General features: G+C 40.2%; 1 protein-coding gene across 1 annotated transcript in view; it reads left to right on the top strand.

Moving 5' to 3' along the window:
* LOC138208602 (protein phosphatase 1 regulatory subunit 29-like) overlaps nt 1–16955 on the top strand; it is a 238361-nt gene that overhangs the window by 160698 nt on the left and 60708 nt on the right. Inside the window, exon 4 of the mRNA XM_069166606.1 lies at nt 13637–13685. The gene's annotated coding sequence lies outside the window, so the exon portion shown is untranslated. The remainder of the gene's footprint in view (nt 1–13636; nt 13686–16955) is intronic.

Genomic DNA, 16955 nt, shown 5'->3' with positions numbered 1-16955 from the left:
TATGTTCTCTACTTCTATATCTATATTCTCTCTATATATCTCTAATTTGACAGACGGAAATTTGAACCATTTTTTGAATCTTAATCGAGTACTTTTCTAACTGCAGTCATTCACAGTAGTATCTTATATTTCTGTTGAGTATCAGTGATGCCAAACTGTGAGAGGAGGAAAATATATACAGCACAACTTTCTGCATGATGTGTTTGCTTTGGCCCCGACATGCTTTGTTTATCCCATATAGGGCAGTGATAGAGGCACTTGCTGAGAAATCTGCCGGGGTTTGTGACAGTCGACTGTGGCAGTTCTTAACCTATCTATCCAGCTGTCTCCCACTGTACTCAGCGTGGGCACTTCCTCCTTACATCGTGTGTTATCTCAAATTCACAGCAGAAAGGATGAAGATGTTTTGGTGATACAAACACGGCCATAAATTCCCAAATTCCATCACATGTATGGATTCAATGCACTCTGACATTGGTGCCGACATGAATCATAAATACAGAGAGCTGTATTGAGTGGCCACTAGTTGTGTGACCCCATGTCAAGAGGGCTGTGTGGTAATGTGAGGGTGAGCAGACACAAATGTGTCTGAACAGAGTGTGATATAATGAGGCAGCCCAACGCCAAAACAAACAGTTGTTGTCAGTTCGTTATTCATGAGTTTTAGGAGGCGAGTTCTCAAAATTTCATCACTGATGGTTGATGAATATTAAAAATACAGAATTGTAGCATAGCTGCTCTGGAAGTGGACGGCAGTGGTCGTAATGACTTCTTGAGGGTCCTCCCCTTAAGAAGTCAGCTGCCAGAGTGGGGTAAGAAATGGAGGATGTCAATTTCTCAAATCCATCTTGTGGAATGTGTCACTTCGAAGAAAGATTGGAGACAGAAAACTATACTTGAAATTGTTGAAAGAGAATACACCTTGTAGAAAACAGCTGAAGACAGAGTTTTATCGACCATTTTTCTGTCATTAACCATTGTCACTGTATCCACACCACAGCCGGAGATCTCTTCTTTTCTTTTGATAGAGTTATTTTGCTGTGCAGTCATAAAATAGGATTGGAAACAAGAGGTTAATCTCAACCTTTTTGTGTGATGATGAAGAGCCCAGGCGTGTCAAAATTCAGTCAGATAGACCGAATGATTCGGGTCAGTTTAGATCTGGAAGCAAATGTGTCTTGCCCTGTTCCTCATCGACATGAGTGGAGAGTGATTTTGGGTCATTCCCTCAAAATACAAATCGTATAGAACCTGATCCAAAGTTGTCACTGCTGATGGGCCGTGGTAATATAATTAATCTGAGAACTGACAGCTGAATGTGTTGAACGAGCTTCAGAGAGTCGGTCCCTATAGCTCCCCGCTGCTTCTCAGTATCAGTTAGATGTCTAACATGCAAATGCTGCCACAAACTCTATCTGCTAATTAGGCTGTAATTATGAAATGCAGTGGCTGTAATTGAAAGTGTCAACTAATTTTTTTCTAATGTGAATACAGTCGCCATTCCAAATGCAATGAGTGACAGTCTTTTTGAGCCTATCCTGAATGTGATGACTGGAAGTACTCCAAATGTATATTGATGCCACGGCTAAAAGCACGCAGCTTTTGAAAAGCCTGACCTTTAGATTGGTGGTTGTGAACAACAACGTATACACATGGGCAGCATCATAGTGTGTGAGTACACTCATTCATCTCGACTGCCAGAAGATGATTTATGGCCTGGGGCTGCCTGCTGTAAAATATGTAGGAAATTTCACTGAAAGCACTGTGTTGGCCCAGAACCCAGATTTGTGTGGAGGGAGTACTGTGTAATGAGGACTGGAAGCAGATAAAGAGGTGCAATACAGGATAGTATTTTTTTTCTTAGTCAGAGGGAGAGTGATAGGAGGATTAGAATGAAGACGGATCCTTTAAAAAGCAAAACACAAGTTTGCAATATTTTATTTACCACGCATTCACCAACCCATTTGACAATATAGGTAGATTATTCCTCCCTTCAAATACAACTCTGAGTATTTTCCTAAATTAGCGCCCCTAGTTAGTTTTAAGCATAAAACCACTCGATTAGGGTCTGGGAGAGATAATGGTTTGGGGAAAAAAGACGCTGATTTGAACCATTTTGGGCGTTGGCATTGCTAGTTCTTTAAAATGATGCAACGTTTGTTGGTTATTTAGCCTTTACAAGCCAAGTTAATCCTATTTTATGAAAAACGCTGTTGGTATTTGCAGTGGGAAGTGGAACTAAATTTGGTTTGGTAGTCAGTGGTACATGGTACAAATCAGAAATATATAAAATCAGTTTACTATTTAAAGTTGAGTGTATGGCATATAACAAAAATATTCAGTCTGTACAGGGTGTGTTTTTATGGGTTGATGTCAAACCTAGTCCAGTATGTTACAGTGCAGCGAGAGCACAATGGTGAAGGAGAAACTGAAATAAATGATGATGGAAGGTAAATGAGGTGAAAAACATAAAAAGAAACCAACACGGGAGGATTTGGAGTTGAGTGTACTCTGTTACCACAAAGGAGAGACACAGTCAGGTGTAAGAGCAGGGGAAGGTCAAGAAAAGGTGCGGAGAAAAAAAAACAGAGCAACGACGGAACGAGACCAGAGGCTGAAAACTGATGGACTATTAGTGCTGAGAGGAGACTCTTGTCAAAGAAGAGGAGAGAGGCACAGACTATATGGTCTATTGTTGCTGAGACGGTTCCATTTACTTGTCAAACAACAGACGCACACTCATTTTCGCAAGGTTCACACAGTCTCTCCACAATTCAGTCCAGGAGTATAGGGCCAAAAATGACTGGGGTTGATAGGCGGTAAGGTAAAAATAACGGCACATCACCTAAAAGAAAACGACCAGTGCCATTATTGAGTAATTATGAAGCATAATGTTTATCATTTTCAAAAGTATAAAGAATGTAACCGAAGGGCCTGTTTTACAAAGTGAAAGTGAGCAGGATACGGAGCAAGTGCACACTAATGTAATATTAGATATTACTCTCTAATTATTGTAATTAGTGGCTTTTTGTACGTGTGTCTGCTGCCTCTGTCTTTCCCTGCCTTGTTTCCTGTCACATTCCTCTCCTATTACACACTTGTACTCAAGATGCCAACCATAAGTGCTTCTTGTTTTTTGCTAGAACAAACATGTTTGAAACCGGTCCTCTGATCGAAATTAAACCTTTGGGACTTGACTGTATCCTTTGTTGACTTGAGGGGTTTTGTCTCAGATCTAAGAAATTTGTAAAAGACAGAATGATTGTGGCAGAGTCCTTCTTGATTTGCACTTGCCGTTACACACATACAGTAGATGATGGCTTTTGATTTTGCTTAAGAGTGTTGTTAGTATTGCTTAGTGTAAGATTTAGAAATCAAAGAAAGAGGGAATGCTTGCTTGTTGCAAAATGGTCCAAAAAGTGAGTATGGTGAGCGGGACACTTTGTACACTCAACGGTCGCCATCACGGCTACGTAGCGGAACGCAAGGGACCACCAACCTGTTTTCAAACTGCGGGAACTCAGGAAGCTACAGCTGTTGTGAAACGTCACACTACAAGGCGTGATCAAAAAGTTCCGAAACTACTAATGCCGCACAGGAGCAGTGTACAGCACCTTGATGTGTATGGGGCAGGGGGAAGCTATAACCTTCATGAGTAAGACTTCCATTTTTTATCGCTTGATCAACATCAACACCTGAGTCACATTCATTATTGTGACTACTGGTCTAGTGCATTAGCGATTTTTCACCTGAGCAGGGCGCGCACAATAATGTTTGTGTCAAATTTTTGGGCAACAAAAACAACTATCAGGAAGCCAGATCCAGTGAATAGTGGTGGGGAGCGATGATCGTGTTGTTGAGGGTGAGAAACCTGTGCATTTTCAATGCGCTGTAATTGGGCACACTGTCATGTTGGAGCCCAACATGGCATCCCGAACCCCAACATGAAACCCAAGTGCCATCGCCCCACAGTTTGGGTCATTCATAGTGGACAACCCCGGAAATGTCAGAAAAAAACAAACAGCTTTTGTGTCTGACCTAAAGGCGTCTTCTTTGGTCTTGGACTGAAGTTGTGGCCAATGCAAGTCCAAACACCTCCCCAGATCATTACCTGTTTGCAGTAAGCTTTTTGAAGCATTTCAAGGGTTTCCTGAGTTTGACATAGAATTGGACGTGTGCCCTTTGTTCTTGTCCAAGGAGAAATTCGAGAAACACGTGGATCGCTGCTCACAAAAACACATGTAACTTAGGTGCTGATGTTGATAAAGCAACAAAATCTAAAGTATGTACTCATGAAGGTTATTGTTTCTCTTGGCTCTGTGCATAACACGGTGCTGAGAACCATTCGCAAATAACAGGAGCGGTCTCTGAACTATTTGTTCCACCTGTTACCATTGCAAATTATACACATCCACACAAAAGTATTTATTTTTCCCTCAGTATCACTATACTGTTATTTGATGGGGTCCATCAGTATGTTTACTGTGTGAAAACAAAACAGAGAGCAAAAAAAGACATTTACTTCCAGGTAAAATAACCAAACAAAGCCAGTAGATATGTTTGCAGGTGATGCATTCAAATGTTCAGGTTATTTCTAAACTGTCAGTGTGCAATGTGAAACCAACATTGTCAAAACTCACGTCCTACACAAGTAAGTGTACTAAATGTAAGTGTACTAACAAACACACCCTCAGTCAGACAACTTTTGTTTCTCAGGGTGAGAAACTACATTTGCGGTGTGAGGGTGCTGAGCTAAAACAGCAGAAGAACTGCTACCCTGAGGGAAATACACCACTGGAATCCCTTCCAGACTGCAGCAGTGATTAATGTTTGTGTGTTGAAGTGGTGTTTGCGTGTGTGTGTGTGTGTGTGTGTGTGTGTGTGTGTGTGTGTGTGTGTGTGTGTGTGTGTGTGTGTGTGAGACTGTGATCATCGCAGTGGAGGATGAGTGTGGGTGTGGGTGTATCATTGGAGGCGTGACGGGTGGTGACTCACATGTGAACCGGAAAGCTACAGCGGTGGCTTCCTGGGACAAAAACATTGTGTATTTCTCGACCTGCATCCATCATTTTGCCTCGTAACTCCGTCAAAAAATCTCCAGCTGAGAATCCTTCCTGTTACTCTTCTCATCTCTCTTCTTCTCAGCCCCTTCTTTCCCACTGTTCTCCCTCCATTTCTTTCTTTCATTGACCCTTGAGTTGTGTCAATCTGCCCACTCTCCAGTGGGGTTCCCCTCTTACCTGCTCTCATTGATTGAAGCTTTAAACTTTCACTCGCACTCACTTACCCAGAAGGTGAAGTTGAATTACAGTTATTACTTGGCTGCTTCTCTGCACGCTCTTTCACTCTGTACCTGTCTCAGCTTTTTTCCCCTCTGCTTGCTCTTTGAGGGCTCCAGGACTCCACGGTGTTCCAGTCTACCACTCACCCTCACTATGTGTTATTGTTTGTCTGAGTTTATCTGCTAGCGGAGTGGTGGTAGGAGTGCCTACATGTCCTAGGATGCATTGTTTGCAAGTCCCTAACTCCTAAATCCTTTGGTTTGTTTTGCCACATCTCTCCCTTTGTAGTACCCACTCAATAAAAAAAATAAGAAAAAAGCTTAGCCCCAAGACGATATTAAAAGAAAAGAAAAATGTGGTTATTCATCAGGTGCTGATCATTTACTGTAACTTTAACAGCTACTGTAAACACAAACAGCCTGTGTAGAAAACTGCTTGAGCCATGTTGTTGTGCATCACAATCAGCAGTATATTTTTGAAGGTCTCCAGCACACCTCTGTCCAAGTGAGGAGTAAAACTTGTATTCACACTAACATACACAGAAGCTCTCTCAGTTGGTGTCGTTAACAGCATTCAACAGAATACTGGATTGAAAATTCATAGAAATGAGTTTCTGTTGGCATTGGTGGGCAATTTGAGCAGAAGCACCACCGTCGCTGTTTGTTTTCTGCAGCTCAGATTCTGAATGTTCCCCACCAGGCATATCCTCTTCAACTGCAAATGCAGCCGAAGCCTCGACCTCTCGGTAGAATTTCTAAGTCAGTCCAATCATTGTAACGCCCCGCTCAGACCAAAGATTCATGACAAGTATAAACTGTTTGAGAACGTGGAAGGAAAAGTTGCAGTAGTGTGAACTGGTTCGTCTCAGCTCAACTCAAGTGAGCTGACGGTTTCGCCTTCAACTCAGCTTGTTAAATTGCAAGTGGGCACTTTTAGACTGTAAGGCCCACAAGTTTGTCTTTTTTCTGAGTATTAGCGGAGACACCAGATCTAAATGATGGAACTGCTTCAGAAACAGACGGGAGAAATTGATCTAATGGCACAAATTTGCATCATCCATTTCATCACTACTAAAAATACAGCTGTTACAAGTAACTCACTATCACAATCATCATTCATGTTCGAAGACGCTTTAAATAATATCCAGCCCAGGGAAACCCTGACAGAAGTTAAAACAGAAGAACAGAGTCTCTGCTGTGGAAATGTTAAACCGTCTCGTTCAGTTGTTTTGATTGGAAACTACTGGAAACTTTTAAATCATTTCATTGTGAATCTTTAGTCTGAACTAGGTCTAAAATGTATCGTTGTAACATCTGGGATGACATTTGGACACGTAGGGAGTTGCAGTACAAGCAAAGAGAAGAACGTTTTGTTTTGATGTGGTATCTAGAGCGCCCCCTGGTGACCAACACAGATCAATTAGTCTGTCGTTCTTTCGGCCATCAGTCGCTACAGATTTTGCACCTGGTTCCAAGAGACTAGGAGAATTTATGAAGGAGCCTATTGCTTCAGTTGATTACATATACTTATTGACAGTGGGTGGACATCACCGTTGTCTTTTAATGCAGCAGCAGAAGAAAGCGACTTTGCAGAAGTGTTGTTTATGGTCAAAGCCCTCCTTTTTAACTTTTCCATATTCCTCCTGAACCACATACATTAGTTGTTTAGTGTGTAAAACTTGACAGACTTGGTACCTATGGGAAATGTTTTAAATTAATTGAATCCAAAACAGGCTTAACGTCTCCACCACATCTTATGAAAACTGACGTGAACAGGAGAATGTGGGCACTTTTGTGGAACTTTGGAAATCGTAAAGCCGGTGTGAAAGTAAAAGCTAATTGTTGTAATGACCTGATTCCATCCATTCACCATCACTAATTGCATATGAAATTAAACTGAAGTTATACAATGAACTTTCATAAGAAACACCCAAGCATATTTTTGTATTTCGTTGCTTGTTTATTTTAATGAATAGCAAACAAATGGCCGTAACTCACTATTTCCATAATAAAAACAAAATATTTTGCATTTATTTGTGCAAATGTGATGAATGTTTAAAATAAAAAAACAATTATAATATCAACAGTACAAAACTGAATAGAAAATGCACAGTAACCCCAATTTAGCTGTTTGTTAGTGGGTTACATTACTAGAGAAGGAAACATAATGGCAAAGAAAGGAACATAAAGAAATGTTTTACTTTTAAAATAAAAGCTGCAGGAGGAAAAAAAAAAAAAAACAGAATCTCAGTATTCCCATAATGCACCTAATTTAATTTGCTCTTTGCACACAAGGAAAGTTCTCTTTTTAAACCTAAGCTTCTCAATCTGATGCTGGGTGTGGGCCTCCTGGATGAGCTACACATCAATTATAAAAACATGATATTTGTCAAAGAGGAGATTTTGGCCAGTCTTTAAATCTTTAAGTCAAAGCACAAGTTAGGGACTGAATTCCTGTATAGAATACATTGGTTAAGGCTAAAAGATGAATACCACAGCAAAGTTTTGAGAAGTGAAGTCATTCTGTGTGTTTATTTGTGTGTGTCGGTGACTTGGTGAAGGATGAAAAAGGCCCATTGCTCTGTGGGGGTTCGGCAGTTTATGAGTTTGACACAGTAGGAGTCATCTGCTCGTGTCTATATGTGATGTTGGCTTCTGTGGGAGGTATTCTGTAGCTGACTCCAAACTTCTTCCTCTTGTTCACGGTGAAGTCGCAGGGTTTAGGTTCTTTAACACTCCACAAACTCCGAAAGATACTTTGAAGTGAGTAAAACACACTGACAGTGGAGTCCTATCACTTTTCATAAGATGAGCAGTAACTGTGAAAAGTAGATGGCATGTTGTGGGTATAGATAATGAAAAGGTTGCATCCCCCGCTGTGAAAGAAATGTGTTACTTTTAAATCCAGACACACATTGTTCTACAACCATGTGTATGCGAGGGTGGATCAAGAAGTTCTGAGACTCTTTCTGTTGCGCACGGATGTTATGCAGCACCGTAACATGCGCGGACCAGAGAGAAGCTATAAACTTTGTGAGTTTCATTGCTTGATAAACATCACCCCGAGTTACACACTTTTGTGTGATCACTGGTCTGATGCAGCCGCAATTTGTCAACGAATTTGAAACTTGACCAGATAGCCCACATCAAAGTTTATGGCAAATGATTGGGCAACAGGAAGACGTATCAGGGAGCCAAATCCGGAAAGTAAGGGTGGTGGGGAGCAACAATTGAGTTTCTGTGGGTGATAAGCTTGTTCATTTTTTATGACGCTATGAGCAGGAGCCTTGTCATTCTGGAGAACCCAGGTGCCATTACGTCACAGTTCAGGTCATTTGCAACCAATTTTTTTTCCCTCGGACACCTCAGAACGTCACAGTAAAACTCTGCGTCGACAGTCGGACCCTGGGGGATGAATTGACAGTGTTCAACTCCGCAAGTGTCAAAGAAAATCTACATGGTTGGGCTCCTGACCTGATTTGGACAGTAATGTTCTGCCCCTTGGAAACGCAAACATCACAAAACACCTCTCCAAACTCATGGATTAATCGTCATAGGCTTCCAGAAGCTGTTCAGGGGGCTTCATTGACGATTTGCAGAGTTTGATGTGTAACTCAGGTGCTGATTTTGATCAAGCAATGAGACTTGGAGTACTTACTTGAAGAGCTCACAGCTTCTCTGTGCTCCGTGTACGTCACGATGCTGTACACCATTCGTGTGGAAATCGGAAGTCTTCGAACGTTTTGATCCACCATCATAGTTACTGTAAATGTGTATTGTTAACTCGTCTCAACTAATCTAACAATTATGTGTTTCATTTAGTTTAGCTAAGTTAGATGAACAAAACCATTAATCATTTGGCCTAAAACTTAAAAATAACTTGTGTTTGCTTATTCCTTCTATGGATTATCTTTTGTTCGTGAGAGTAATTGCTTATTTCTTTTCTGTTGTAGCAACACACATTGGCTGCGTAGTTGTTAAAGTTACAACCTTTTTCTAGTCAACTCTCCATTTTGTGTTCAGTTGTAGTGATGAAACAAACTTTAAACTGCTTTTAACTTGGTAAGATATCAGCATTATTTTCTCTGTTGAATACACTGAACACACTGACCAGCCGTCTTTTTTGTCATAGCACTATGAGGACCTGTTCATGAGTTTGGACCTGATGACCTGAATGCAAGTGAAACAACTACAGTTTGAAATTGATATCCAGGAAATTGTTCATACATATTGACAGATTACATCTCACTAAATGACATCAGAATTTGTCTCCTAACCTGGTGACAATCACAGCCAAAATACATTTGAATGTACTCATTGAAAAACATTATCAAAGGCCATTTTACATCGTTATTTATTTTAAAAAAAAAAAAAAAATCTATTTCGACCTTTAATCATTCATATCTATCAAAACAACCCCAACAACTAATTTTCACATTTCACGCCGCTCTGGCGAGAAATAATGGGCTGAACTGTTCTTGTCAAATTAGCTCAAAGCTGAACTCAGTTTGATAACAGGTCAAGGATTTACATAATTACAGTCTATGGGAGCATAAACATCAATAAACACACAATCTGTCATGGAAAAAAATATTTATCGGAGCTCAGTCTAAAACAAGACGCACACATACTCATCTGAAAATGAACTGAATTCAATAGACGTAAGAGATGGAAAGATTGCAAAGGTGAGGTGACTTTGAAGGCAGTTTAAAGGACTTAACATCTTCTGTAAACTTTTACAATGATGCCACACAGCCCTGCATTATAAGTGATGCTTTCTCGCTATCTTTCTATGGTTTACTAAAGTAATATTTATGAAGGTGCTGGATTGCATCATATTGCAGATGCTGCGTTCAGTGTGTCCTCATGTATTTCAAACTCTATTACATCTGTTGTATTTTAAATATTCTTTGATGCTTGGATTTTTTTTTGGCCTGTTTTTGACATTTAGTTTCTTTATCCAGTGCAGCTTTGGTTGTTGTTTCATCTAGACTTTAATTAGTTTTTTGTTACTGAGATGAAGTCATGACAGATTCTCTTAATGCTTTTAGTTGTCTACGTCCCATCATTTATTCTATCGTTTCTTCTTTTTGTCTTTTTTGGGGGTGCATATAAATAAACTCTACTCAGCACAGCTCCCCTAGTTGTCCTGCTAAAATACTTTTGGGTAAAGAACCACCGCAACAAAAACCGAAGCGTCATCTAAATCCTATGCAACCCCCGCCTTTTGGAGGTATAATATTTATTTTCTTTTTTTCGGTTATCTCAGCTTAAATCGTAGGATTGCTTTTGAAAATACCCCGTGGCTGAAATATCTGGAGTGGTGGTGTGTGAAGGAGTATTAGGATGTCCACTGGACTGTGGATAACAGGCTATGATCTAAAGCAGCACCTGGGATGAGCTACTCCTCAGCTCAGCCACAGTCTCAGCCACAGTGGCAGTTCTTCAGGTTAAAGCATTGGGAAACAGCTTAACTTCATCTCAGTCAACAAACAACACAGAATTTGTGGGTAAAACTAAAGTATATTCAGTTGCTCTGTGGCGCAACATGCTTCTGACAGGTTAGACATTTTGGTGCAATGGAAAATAAAGATGACCCCAGCCCCTGTAAGTTTAGCTCAGAAATATCTGCTTGTATTTTTCTATTTTGTATGTATGCATGTTGAAATGGGGATAATGACTCTTGACTGTGGTAGTGGATTCTAGCTGATGTGGTGACAAAAAGTCACAAACAAAAAGTCAATCATGTTATGGCTGTATCTGTCAGCTTGTCTTGGTGTTTTTTTCCAACTCAAAGTTGACAAAAATGCATAAATATAGCTTCAAAATGGGTAATATTGCGCTTCATCAAATTCACAGTTGATCTACAACTGTTTTCACAAGTCAGTAAGTGCTTTTCTTAACGGGTGAACTGGCCTCAATCTGCAAAATTGGTGGCGTGCCCTTTTTGTCTCACCGAAGTCTTTCCCAGACAATGACCAAAGTATTAAAACGTGCTTATCCTGACAACATGCAAATTGTGAATCTCTATCTACACCATTGTTTCAAACTATTGAAATGACCTTTCAGAGAGCCGGGGAGTAGAAAAGCAATAGTTACAACAGGGATTAAATAGGATGCTGGTATGATATAAGTTACATTTTCAACTCTGACATGGGGTGTGTTGGTGTGTTTCTCTGTGTTAGCAGCCCTAATGATGGCATACTCACAAATGGTATGCTTCACGTAATTCTACCCTTAACTGTAACATGTAGTTCTAACACCACAAACAGCACTGTCCTCACTTTCAAACACTTTTCACACACAAACACACAGACACACAGACACACAGACACACACACACACACACACACACACACACACACACACACACACACACACACACATACATCTCAAATTCTCCATTGATTAGCATTGTTACACACAGCTTTATCAAGGTTAAAACCCAGTGGCAGTAATGGTAACAGATTACCTGCCAATGTGAGCAGTAGTTCAGCAGGTAGTACAGTTGTTAGGTCTGGAAAATAGGTGTGTGTGTGTGTGTGTGTGTGTGTGTGTGTGTGTGTGTGTGTGTGTGTGTGTGTGTGTGTGTGTGTGTGTGTGTGTGTGTGTGGATGTTTGTGTCAGTGTGCGTCCCTATGTGTATGTGTGTCTATGTGGTTCCTCCCCATTCACCTCCATTCATCTTGTGCTCCTTCAAGTCGCCGGCATGTCAAGTTCACATCTGAGTCGAGTGAAGACAAATGAACTCAACGTTTACTTCCACTCAGTTTACCTGATGAATGACCTGACAGGTGCGTGATTGATGGCTAATCAGTGATTCCAATATGGACTCATCCATTGCCAGCGTCACTCGCTGATAAGATGCTCTGTTCCAAGCCAACCTTTCAGGACGATAAATTGAGTGACTAAATCCCCAACTTTGAACAGAAGTCTGCAAATACACGCATACAGAAAATGTTTATTAGCACCCTCAGTTTGAGCTTTTGAAATAATGGAAGTTTGTGGATGTTTGGATCCTATTGCATTATCGCTGTGCACAGAAAACAAATTCACTTTTTTTTTTTTTACTACAACACAGAGATTTAAACCTGTTCTGTATACATTCATCTGTCATTTGATATGATGCCCTTCACTGATACATGTTATTGATATAACTCCACCCCCCCTCACTTTTTATTTTGAATAAATAAACCCGATTAGATAAGTTAGATCTGTTCATACTTAGGTCTACAGCGTAATATATTTGTGATTGGCCCCTATGCAAATATTTATTTTGGGCCCCTCCCCTTACCCCAAACATCCCACACATGACATATAACAATTGACAAGGAGTATGGTCATCGGACAACCAAATGAGCATTTCCCAGCATGCCTTCTTCCTTCATAACTTTGAAGAATAAAGCAACCAAATGAAATATGTCTAAGGCGGGAGGGAAGTACATAAAGAATATATACTATACCCATTAAACTTACTGATATGTGCCTGATATGACATAAAAAAAGAAAAGAAAAACATAGCAGCTAATCACTTGCATTTCTATTAGGCTATTTGTTCCCTCCACGGGGTTTCCAGTTCTGTAGTGAAGCAGCTTTAGGATCAGCACCCTGGACAGCGGTCATGACACTTCTTGCTTTGACAACCCTTACAACTAACATTTGAGACAGCAAACCACCCCAAGACAGATCTTGTACATTCAGGCCCACCATCCTTCCTTTTCCCAAATAATGTACAGTACAGGAGAACAAGTGAATAGTTTTCTGCCTGTTTTGCCCTCATGCTCTGTGTCACACTGATCCCATTACAGTGATTCATACCCGGGAGTTGCTCATTGCTGCTGCAGCCTCCCACTGAGCACTCAGATGGTGCTTGTTTAGGAAAGTAACAAGTCAGAATTACAAATTCGCTCTCCAGCTTCCCAGCATGCCTCCAAGTCCAACCAGTCGTCTCTAACCACTGTGCTACCTCAAACACCTCAACTGTTTCCAGCTTAAACTGACATATCATGAGGCTGCTTTGCTAAATGTCACAGGGTACTTTTAAGCTGCCAGCTTCACATATGAACTGAACTTGTTATGAGCTGAATTCTATTTGCTCATCACCACACAGTAATGTTTCATGTGATGTCTTTATGATTGTGTCTTTCTGCTTTGTTCCTCCCTGTAAAGGCTGCCCAGCTGCTTCATTTTGTATTTAGCTCTCTTTGATGTAGGCAAATGCACCAATCAGGAACGCTCTTTTTTTAATTATCCCACACTCTCCGGTGTCAGGCAGGGACCTGCCCCTTCTTCTATGGATGACACTGATGGTTAATTCAGCTTGTTTCTGTTTTTCTGCTTTTCTTTTTATTGCAGGCTTTCATCGCTGACAACTGGCAGATGATCTGAGAACTTCACATCCAAGGTAATTACTCCCATTGTCTCGCGTTCTGTGGCAACACTGACGGACACATTAAGATGACACACACCTGCAGTGTGCACATAGGAACACTTCGGAGTTACATGATGTTTCAATGATGCACATTAACTGGTACAGAGAGTTTATTCAGGTGGGTAAAGTGACCGTCCTGCACACACTGAGATCACCAGGTTGGCTCCCACCATAGTCAGAGCATTTATCTTTGTGACTGTGTCCTTGACCAAAACACACGGGGCCTCGGCTGCTCTGAGGATGGTAATGCTGCAGGCCATTTGGTGACGTTAACAATGTGCCTATGAGCAATGTAACTTTGCAAAAAAAACTAAAACGTTTTTTCACGTTTGTACATTTTTAAAGTTGCATGGCCTCTTTACTGTTTGTTCTGTTAACTGGCTTTTGTAATGGTTGACATAACGCCTCAGGCAAAATAGGGATACAGGTGTTAGTGATGTAATGAGCCGACTGCGCGGGGGAACAATAGGCTCATTACTTTTGCAGTACATGCACATCAGAGGTCAACTGGACCTTTTACATGTTCTATCTCACAGAAATGTTAATTATTTCAAAGACACAAAGGCAGAAACACAAAAACAAGAATTACACAATGTACCTTGTCCAAAATGTGGCAATATTTGACTTTTCATTGTTCGGTTACAATTTGTCAAGGGAGTGACTGTCAAGATGTTTTTCTCCTTGATGAAATTGGCATTTTCTGATAAAACACTTATATAGCCACCTGAAAAGTAAGTTTGTCCTCAGAAAAAAGCTCTATCACAATTTTTTTTAAGCTAATTAAAACAAGTTTTGAAATATCTTGCTCAATATGTACTTCACTTCTCTTCTAAAGTATTTTACTGCCTTTGACAAGGTTTGGGTTTTATCTGTGGAACTTAACAAACGACAGTTTTTGTGCATGTGGCCAGCTGGTTATCTATTTTCCTCTTAATGGGCTTCTCTTGGCTATAATGTAAATTGTAATATTAATGTTCTGGTTTGATTTTCAACTTTCAGAATTCCCTCTGATGAAAATGCCTCAATAACTGACCATGTTGTACAAATGTCACAGAATCAGTACGCTTCGCTTCTCACTCAGCACTATAACCGAGATCAGCTCTTTTCTTCTGCAACTTCCAAGTGTTATGTGATGAGTGAGTCCTCACAACAAGCCATAAGAATAAGAATATTGGACCGAATTAAGATTGCACTCTTAAATTTTTTTATTAGTATTAGAAAACCTAATCATCATTGAGCTTACTAAAATGCAGACAGTAGAAATACTCTTATTGGGCAAAATTCACAAAAACATTAGACATGTTTTGGATCTTATTCAGACAAACGTAGACTTTAGATCTCAGTGTTTGTGTATATATGTACAGTGGTGTGAAAAAGTGTTTGACCCCTTCCTGATTTCCAATTTTTTTTTGCATGTCTGTCACACTTAAATGTTTCAGATCATCAAACAAATTTAAATATTAGTCAAAGATAACACAAGTAAACACAAAATGCAGTTTTAAAATGAAGGTTTTTATTATTAAGGGAGAAAAACAATCCAAACCCACATGGCCCTGTGTGAAAAAGTGTTTGCCCCCTCCTGTTAAAACATAACTTAACTGTGGTTTATCACACCTGAGTTCAATTTCTCTAGCCACACTCAGGCCTGATTACTGCCACACCTGTTCTCAGTCAAGAAATCACTTAAATAGGACCTGCCTGACAAAGTGAAGTAGACCAAAAGATCCTCAAAAGATAGACATCATGTTGAGATCCAAAGAAATTCAGGAACAAATGAGAAAGAAAGTAATTGAGATCTATCAGTCTGGAAAAAGGTTATAAAGCCATTTCTAAAGCTTTGGGACTCCAGAGAACCACAGTGAGAGCCATTATCCACAAATGGAGAAAACATGGAACAGTGGTGAACCTTCCCAGGAGTGGCCGGCTGACCAAAATTACCCCAAGAGCGCAGCGACGACTCATCCAAGAGGTCACAAAAGACCCCACGACAACATCCAAAGAACTGCAGGCCTCACTTGCCTCAGTTAAGGTCAGTGTTCATGACTCCACCATAAGAAAGAGACTTGGCAAAAATGACCTGCATGGCAGAGTCCAACCAGTTATTAGGTTTAGGGGGCAAACACTTTTTCACACAGGGAGGGCCATGTGGATTTGGATTTTTTTTTTTTTTCTCCCTTAATAATAAAAACCTTCATTTAAAAACTGCATTTTGTGTTTACTTGTGTTATCTTTGACTAATATTTACATTTGTTTGATTATCTGAAACATTTAACTGTGACAAGCATGCAAAAAAATAAGAAATCAGGAAGGGGGCAAACACTTTTTCACACCACTGTATGTTTAAGAGAAACATTTGAGTTGTGCAGACAGAGAGTCTGCAGTTTGTTTATGTGGAAGAGTTGATTATAAATAAAATCTCAGTAGTAGCACATCCATTAACCTATTGATTAGATGACTGTTGCCAAACTGAAAAACTCATACTTTAGAAGGGAAATAACAGAGGCGAGTGAAATCCTGTGGAGTTCTCTAACATTGCTCTTTATAGACATCTGCAGTACAGATTATCCAAACAATTTTGGGGAAGAGATACCAAAACAGACTCCTGTACACTTTATGTATGTATTGTGCATATACTGCATCCAATATATGTATATATTTCACCTGGTGCAGAATGTATAACTGCAAAACAGCAAAGTTTGAGCAATATTCTGAAAAGGTTTAATAGAAATACATTATTTAGCACTTTCGCCTAACAGCAAGAAGGATCTGGGTTTGAACCTCAGGCACAGCCTTTGTGGATTTTGTATGTTCTTTCTGTGCCCACCGTCCACATGGCTAATTAGTGTTTCTAATTGTGGATGTGAGCGTAAATTGCCTGTTTCTGTCTGTTTTTCTGCGGTGGCCCTGTGATGGACCGGCCACCTCTGCCGGGTGTAGGCCTACCATACATTCGCCCAAAGTCAGCGAGTATAGGCTCCAGCTCCCCCGTGAACGTGTTCAGGATGAAGAGGGTATAGATAATGGATGTATGGATGTTTCGTATCAGCCAGATGTGTTTCCTCTGATCTTTTGAGTTTTGATTCAGGTCAAATTTTCCGTTTGTCCAATAATTTGGTACATTAAATGTATGTATGACTGTACCAGTTTTCATGGTAGTAAATACAAAAGTTGTCAAGATATTTTACACTGAATCAAAAGAAATGATGCGGTTGTCAAGTCATTGAGATTTATCCGCTGGCCATG

This window comes from Embiotoca jacksoni, unplaced genomic scaffold (assembly GCF_022577435.1).
Source record: "Embiotoca jacksoni isolate LCO1_2020_lvr unplaced genomic scaffold, fEmbJac1.0.p SCAF_4, whole genome shotgun sequence".
Taxonomy (NCBI): Eukaryota; Metazoa; Chordata; class Actinopteri; family Embiotocidae; genus Embiotoca; species Embiotoca jacksoni.
The sequence above is the reverse complement of the archived record's forward strand: the minus strand, read 5'-3'. Positions and strand labels throughout refer to the sequence as shown.